Below are 8,089 nucleotides of genomic sequence, written 5' to 3'. Positions count from 1 at the left end.
AAGCTAACAGTGGAGGCTGCAGAAACTCCTGGTGGGAGGCGAGGGAATCCTCTGCTCCCTGAATTAGGGTTGGTGGGGGTGGGACAGGACCACCAGGGTAAAGAAGGCACCCAGTAGGCAGCAGCTGGGGGAGCATCCTTGTGCTTGCAGGGGAGAGGGCTGGGGAGGAAAGGGTAAGCAAACTTCATGCCACAGCCAGGCACCAAAAGCTCCCTCCCTCCTGCACGGAGGCTGAGGCCAGGGTCCAGACTCCCTGACTCTTTGTCCCCCCTTCTCCTTCTCAACTCCCCGCCTCTCACAGCCCCCGTTTCAGTCACCCAGCACACCCCATACCCCTTTGAAAAATTGTGCCGGTGTCTTTCCTCCCGTCTCACTGCTACAGTGAGATTCATTTTTTAAATGGGGACTGGAAGAGGTGATGAGCTCAAGGACAGAGACGGAAGTTCCTCCGTAAAAGGCTGGAATACCCCAAAGAAAATGAAAATGAGGTTTGTTTCCCCAACAAGCAAGTAGCTGTCAGGACCTCTGGATGTGCCTACATGTCTGTCCTTATATTTTCATGTCCAGATTTTACACCCATGACCATAAGCTTCTGGCATGGACTTTGCCCCAGAGGGACACACCTAGCTTTTTAGTAGCTGGTGGGAATGGGCAGAGTCAGAGGGGCAGGGGACACCGTGCGGCTCGGCCTCCACGCAGTAGGCATATGGCAGGTGCTCCCTAGAGTGGAAGCCCAGCCCTCCTCAGTCTTTCCTGGGGGACTGAGTAGGCAGGGCGACCAGGTGCAGGACGGGACTATTACAATGGTCAATGCCACTCCCTAACAGGAATAAAAGAGCCACATCCTCCTGTGCCGCATTGCTGAAACTGACTGGGGGAAGGGAGGGAAGCAGGAAGGGAAGGTGGGGCAAGAAGGGGGCACGGGCTGCCTTCTCCCTTCACTCTGCCTTCCCCAAGCTTCGGGAAAAGGGAGCACCTGTCACTTCCTGTAAAGTCACAACGGAGGGAGCAATAAGAATAATGACTATCGCAACCTTTAGCAATCAGGTAGTATGTACTACGGGCTAGGCAGGCTCTAAACACTTTATTTACATCCACTAATTCACTTGATGCTAACAATATCCCAATGAAGTAGATACTATTATCATCCCACATTTTCTAGATTAAAAAATAAAAGTTAAGATTTTAAATAACTTGGCAGGGAAGGGAGAGAAGCAGAAGCAGGGCTGGGAGAAGGCATCTTCTTTGGATTTAGATTTGAAAGGAATGGGAATAAGATTGGTTGGAGGTGGGGAAGAGGGAAAAAAAGCAGCCCCCACATGGGGCACCCAAAGATGTGAAAAGAGGAGTACAGGCAGGTTAAGGAAGGACTCACCCAATACTGGAACTAGGGTGTAACTTCAGTGTCTCTTGGAGACTGGTGGATGAAATCCCAATTCGACAGGAAGGGGGCATAGGAGTCCCAGGCCCCAAGGCTGGAGAGGTGCCCTCGTTAATGGGAGCTGTCCATGGTGTCACGGAAGACAGGAGATATTCGACCCTCTTCTTCCCAGTGTCCACGATTCTGACCTTCCTCTGTGCAGCCTCCTCCAGCCAGGGCTCCCTGTGCCAGTCAGGCCAGGCGAGCCCTGAGATGGCTGCTCAGCACAAAGTTCGAGGCTGTTCCTGCTGAGGGTGTGGCTCACTTAACCCTTCACAAGGCCTGCAGCCCCAGAGGGAGACACTCAGTCGCATGAGAAAGCCCCCTCTAGGTAGGAAGGGGTATCTGGCTGGCCTTAGCTAAGGGGTTCAAGCAGAGTTCTTGCTCCATTGCCCCCAAAATTTGGAAATGAGGGCAGAAGGAGCAGACTTTATAGCCAAGGGAAAGCTTTTTCCAAAAGTCAGGAATATTGTCAAAGAGGAAGTTAGGCTGGGGTGTCTTCTAACCAAAGAAGTAGTACCTCCCTCAAACCTACCCTTCCTATCTTGTTCGGAGCCAGGGGGTACTGATGACATTATTGGAAGAACTAAGCAGACAAAATCCCCAAATTTCTCTCCACTTCCCTCCCCCCGTGAATCAGACCCCATCATACAGAAGTTAGTGTTAACAACTGACATTTCATTCATTCAGTGAACTCCCACCTGCGTCACCTCATTGAATCACACCACCCTGTGAGGTAGGCAGTGCAGACTCACTCCATTAAAAAGGAAAATTAGAGACAAACACCGAGGCTCAGAGAGGTTACACAATGTGCCCCTAGTTCCACAGATGGCACATGGCAGAACCAGGAACAGAAAAATGCAGCTTCCTGACCCTAAGTTGGCCACAGGTTCCAGCCCAAGTCCTGGTATTTCTCATTTTATTCCTTCTGCTGTGCTAGAATACCGAATAAGACCCTGGGATGCTCTTTCCTGGGCACTATCTCAGCTGGAAATAACTCCCTCCAGTGGACAAGAAGCTTTAAAATCCTATTTCCCAGGGTACCCCCTCATCCACCCAGGAAAATTCCTAAACAGCAGGCTCCCTATGCCCACCATCCTCCCTCCCAGGCATGCACAAAGAGCAAATTAGGTCATTACAAACACTTAGCTGAAGATAGAGACTTGATTCTCCAACTCCCAGCCACAGCTGCTTGGTTCAAGGTCCAAACTCTATTGCTCTCACAGAAGCACTCTGCATAAACCTGGCCCATCAGCAATTCCATTACCAACCTGCCCTTACATAAATTATTGATCTACTAAATATATATATATTTGAAGGGGGTAAAAAGCAAGAGGCGAGAGAGAGAGAGAAAGCTGAGTGGAAGTGACATCAGAACATAATCCCATGTACAGGGAGAGCAGTATCACAGCAGAGGCAGAAATGACTAAAGTTCCCCTATTTTGCAGTGGAGGAAACATACCTAGAGTGAGAAACCACTTTCCTAGGATCACACCGCTGCAAACCTGGCAGCACCAGGACCAAAACACAGGTCTCCTGTACTCCAGGCCAGGAATCTGCAGCTGCCTACAACTGAGGTTCATTTGTGTCCATCCACAGACTCATTTATCAAGTGCCTACTATGTGCTCACATGGGAGAAGTGACTCTAAAATGAGATGGCAACCTCAGGCTTAGAAACAATGGCATGAACATCACAGCTAGGGTGACCAACCATCAATGGTTTGTCTGGGACCTGAGATGAGTTTTCTGGACATGGGTATTTGAGTGCTAAAACCAGTAAAGTTCTGGGCAAACAGGGATGCAAAAAGTTCTGGGCAAAAAGTTCTGGGCAAACAGGTCATTCTAAATTAACAAGGTACAAAATACACATCCAACTCAGCTGGGATTTGAAGATCTGTCAAAGCACTCTTGGGGTGGAGAGGAGGCACAGGGGATGCAGGGTTGTGATCTCCTGCTTCCCAGGCAAAACTGAAGCAACTGGAGCTTGTTGGTCTTCCTCCACTCTGACTCTGAAATTCCCTTCCTTATCCCCCCATTAGAATTTCTAGTCTGCGTAGGGGGAAATGAGGGAACTTTTTTCCTTTTTTTTGCATTGCGTCTTCGTTGCTGCGCATGGAGTTTCTCTAGTTGTGGAGAGCAGGAGCTACTCTTCATCGCGGTGCACGGGCTTCTCATTGTGGTGGCTTCTCTTATTGCAGAGCATGGGCTCTAGGTGCATGGGCTTCAGTAGTTGCAGCACGCGGGCCCTAGAGCGCAGGCTCAGTAGTTGTGGCGCACGGACTTAGTTGCTCCGCGGCATGTGGGATCCTCCTGGACCAGGGATTGAACCTGTGTCTTCTGCATTGGCAGGTGGATTCTTAGCCACTGAGCCACCAGGGAAGTCCCATGAGGGAACTTTTTGAGGTGATGGAAATGCTCTATAACATAACTGTGGTGGTGGTTACACAACTGTCTCCATTTTCCAAAATTCAGCAAGATTTAAGACTGGTGAACTTTATTGTATTGTACAATTTTATAAATTATACTTCAGTAAAGCTGGCAAAGAAGCACTAGAAGCAGCAGCAGCAATTCTAAGCCCTTCAATGCTGACTTCTGAGAGCTGTGAGGGCGGCAATCTAATTGGTCTCATTCACACTCACTAGTCCTCCCAGGGACATTCACTTTTTTAAAAGATGTTACACAATAAAAACACAGGAGTTTTCAGACATGGTGGAGAAGATATTTTGTGGTAGAGGGTCTTTTTGACCCTCACAAACGATCTGGTGTCAATTAGTAACAACATTGATCAAGTACAGTTGACCCTTCAACAACACAGGTTTGAACTCTCTGGTCCACTTAAACTCAAGATTTTTTTCAATAAGTACTTACTGCTGCTACATGATCCATGGGTGCCTGAATGTGCAGATGTGGAAGCACAGATACAGAGGGCCTTCAACTGTAAAATTATAGGTGGATTTTCCACTGGACAGAGGCTTGGAGACCCTAACCCTCCCCACCCCCGAGTTAAGAGTCAGCTGTGCTACTATGTGCCAGGTAACAAGCTAAATGCTATTCAAAGTGAGGTCCACAGACCAGCAGCATCTGAATCACCTGGGAGCTTATTAGAAATGCAGAATCTTGGGCCCCAACCCAGACCTACTGAATCAGAAGTCTGCAGTTTAACAAGGGCCCCAGATGATTCCTATGCATGTTAAAGTTTGAGAAGAACTGCTTTACACACCTTATCTTTTTTTTATCCTCACTAAAACCCTATGATCTTGCAAACCTGGCAATTATGCTTTAAGTTTTTATTGATTCAACCATTGATGATCATCCAATGTCTCTTATTTACCTAGTTTGGTTGTAGAAGGAAGAGGAGAAAAGATGTCATCGGTGTGCATTAATCTACATAAATTTACATATGATCCACACCTGTTTTCTTCCTATTTCACCAACTGTCTTTGAAAAATGGACAGTGGATTTCCATGTAGTCAAAATAACTCATAAGAGACAGGTACAGAATTAATGCAAATGCTATAATGGATTCCCAGAGCAAAGAAAATAGCCAAAACATAAAAGAAAATGGAAGGTACCAGACTCCTTCCTAATGCAGAAGCTGGGCCTAGTCATAATTGAAGTTTTTTTTGTTGTTGTTTGTTTGTTTTATTTTTGCTGCATTGGGTCTTCATTGCCACACACTGGCTTTCTCTAGTTGCAGTGAACAGGTGCTACTCTTCGTTGTGGTGTGCAGGCTTCTCACTGCAGCAGCTTCTCTTGTTGCGGAGCATGGGCTCTAGGTGCACAGGCTTCAGTAGTTGCAGCACATGGGCTCAGTAGTTGCAGCATGCGGGCCCTAGAGCGCACGGGCTTCAGTAATTGCGGTGTGTGGGCTCAGCAGTTGTGGCACACGGGCTGTTGCTCCGCGGCATGCAGGATCTTCCTGGACCAGGGATCGAACCCGTGTCCCCTGCACTGGCAGGTGGATTCTTAACCACTGCGCCACCAGGGAAGTCCAAAACTGAAGTTTTTATTCCATGCCCCCTAATACTCACTACAGCCCTGCTCCCTTTCACCCTACATAAAGCTCTTGGCAGGCATCTCACAGCTGGATCCATAGGTCTTCCCCTCACCCCAAATGAGAAACAAAAGAAATACTTTATGCCATTAAAAAAAGAAAAGAACTAAAGTACAGATAGCTCCCTGGACCAGGAATAACCTATACATTGTTTTCCTATGAGACAGCACAGTGGTACAACCTTCTGCTCCTGCAAGAATACCCCTTAGAGATCTGGCATCCTGGGAAATCATCCAGTCCAAGGAAGTAGACCAAGACAGACCCAGGATGGGGAGCAGTAGTTAAGAAAAAAAGGAAAATAAACGGCATACAAAACAATCTCATCAGAAAGATGAAACAGAAGAGCTAATTGCTGATTACCTGAAAACAAGAGATCAAACAAGAAAAGTGCATGTTCGGGACTTCCCTGGTGGCACAGTGGTTAAGAATCCGCCTGCCAATGCAGGGGACACGGGTTCAAGCCCTGGTCCGGGAAGATCCCACATGCCGTGGAGCAACTAAGCCTGCGTGCCACAACTACTGAGCCTGCGCTCTAGAGCCCGCAAGCCACAACTACTGAAGCCCGTGAGCCTACAGCCCGTGCTCCACAACAAGAGAAGCCTTTTTAATAAGAAGCCCGCGCACTGCAATGAAGAGTAGCCCCTGCTCACCGCAACTAGAGAAAGCCTGTGCGCAGCAACGAAGACCCAACACAGACAAAAATAAATAAATTAAATAAGTTTTTTTTTTTTAAGTACATGTTCAGGGCTTCCCTGGTGGCGCAGTGGTTGAGAGTCCACCTGCCGATGCAGGGGACACAGATTCGTGCCCCAGTCCAGGAAGATCCCACATGCCACAGAGCGGCTGGGCCTGTGAGCCATGGCCGCTGGGCTTACGCGTCCGGAGCCTGTGCTCCGCAACGGGAGAGGCCCCAACAGTGAGAGGCCCTTGTACCGCAAAAAAAAAAAAAAGTACATGTTCATTAAGAGAAACCACTATATAGTCTATAAAACTTTATTAAAATTGAGATTACTTACAAACTTGTACAATAAAAATAATACGTCGTTGTTTTTCCTTACAGGAAAGAGTGAAAATGAGACCCATGGCAAAGAGTCATCCCTGATCATTTTGTTGCTTTCAAACACTCATGAACTTATTTTAAATATAAATGACAAATCTTTTAAAATAACACTAAGGCATTACCCACAGGCTAAAACTTACCCAGTAACTCCCTATTTCACCATCAATTCTAGAAACTTGATAAAGGGAGGCAACTGCAGGCTGTAACAGTCCTAACACTCACCTTATGAGCTATCTATTATGTTAATAAGAAAAGAATGTTGTCCATGCTGTAGAAAATTTCGGAGAAGGTGGTTTCACCATTTTCAAGTTATTGTCAAGAGTGTGAAAAGGAAGATGAGACACATGGGCGGGGGGTATGGGAGACAAAAGCCCCAAATTTGGGGATACTGTGTGCCATCCCCTTCCCCACTAAAGCTGTGTGTTGACACTGGTGTGAATCCGCTTTGTTTATTCCCAGCAGTCTCTGGCTCCCATCATATAAGGCACCAAATTCCCTTTTCAAGGTAATAACTGTCTAGAATCCAACTCAACAGCAACTGAATCCATAAGCTAAGTTACCAAGAGATACCCCTGGAACACCACAATTGCATAGGTTTCCCTAAAAATCAATTTCTGCTACATCAAAACATAAACAAAAGGTTTTAGGTGCATTTGCCTGTGCAATGGCTATTTTATGTTTATTACTTGGTTTCAGTGCCTATGTAACGTGAAGGCATAATAAATCTGTCAAACTGTCCTCTCCTTGGTTCAGATAAAATTCTTGGCATTTCAATATAGGTTATTATCTCTTATGTCAGACCTGAGTCCAAAGGAATACTAGAAGGGCATTTAATTTCCTTTTCTCCTACTTCAACTTTCACTACTCAATTCAGAGAAAAGTTATGAGTACATAGCTAGGAACCATTTTTATGTAGGCATCCATCTGGGCCCATCATTTTTTCTGGAACAACAAAAAGATTGAGGGCAATTGCATAATCCATTCCCAAGCCTTTATGGATATCAGGGCCTGGGGGAACTATCTGGCCTATTTGGGTCCTTTCATTCATCAACTCTCTATTGTATATGTAAAGTGGGGATTGGGTTGAAGGGAACACAGTCAATGAAGAGAAGGCTAGGCCCTAAAATGGGATGTATTAGCACAAAATGGAACACTGGGACTCAAAGTCTATCATCAGCAAAATCCCGTAACTAACATAAAGGTCATGAATTTGGGGGAAGAAATAAACTAGTTTTGGTGGGATGAAGGCTGATAGGAATTTCTTATTAGAAGATATCAAAGTTGCTAAATTTTCCTTATTATCAGTCATTGGTTCCATGGGTCTTCTGAAAGTAATCTGAGTGGGAAAGTGAAGGGGAAATGTTTTAGGCCAGTTGGCTCTTGTATTCCCATTAATGGGAGTCATGCTCTACGCAACTTGGTCAGACCCATTAGGGGCAATAGATGTCTGATGCTGATGGGACCCAGAGCCCTAGGGCCAATTTACAGCTTGATATTTGCCGAGCAAGATGCTGACATGGCAGCAGACATAGCTCCAATGTCCAGCTCACTCCA

Source organism: Neophocaena asiaeorientalis, unplaced genomic scaffold, assembly GCF_003031525.2.
Source record: "Neophocaena asiaeorientalis asiaeorientalis breed wild unplaced genomic scaffold, Neophocaena_asiaeorientalis_V1.1 scaffold134, whole genome shotgun sequence".
Lineage (NCBI taxonomy): Eukaryota > Metazoa > Chordata > Mammalia > Artiodactyla > Phocoenidae > Neophocaena > Neophocaena asiaeorientalis.
The sequence above is the reverse complement of the archived record's forward strand: the minus strand, read 5'-3'. Positions refer to the sequence as shown.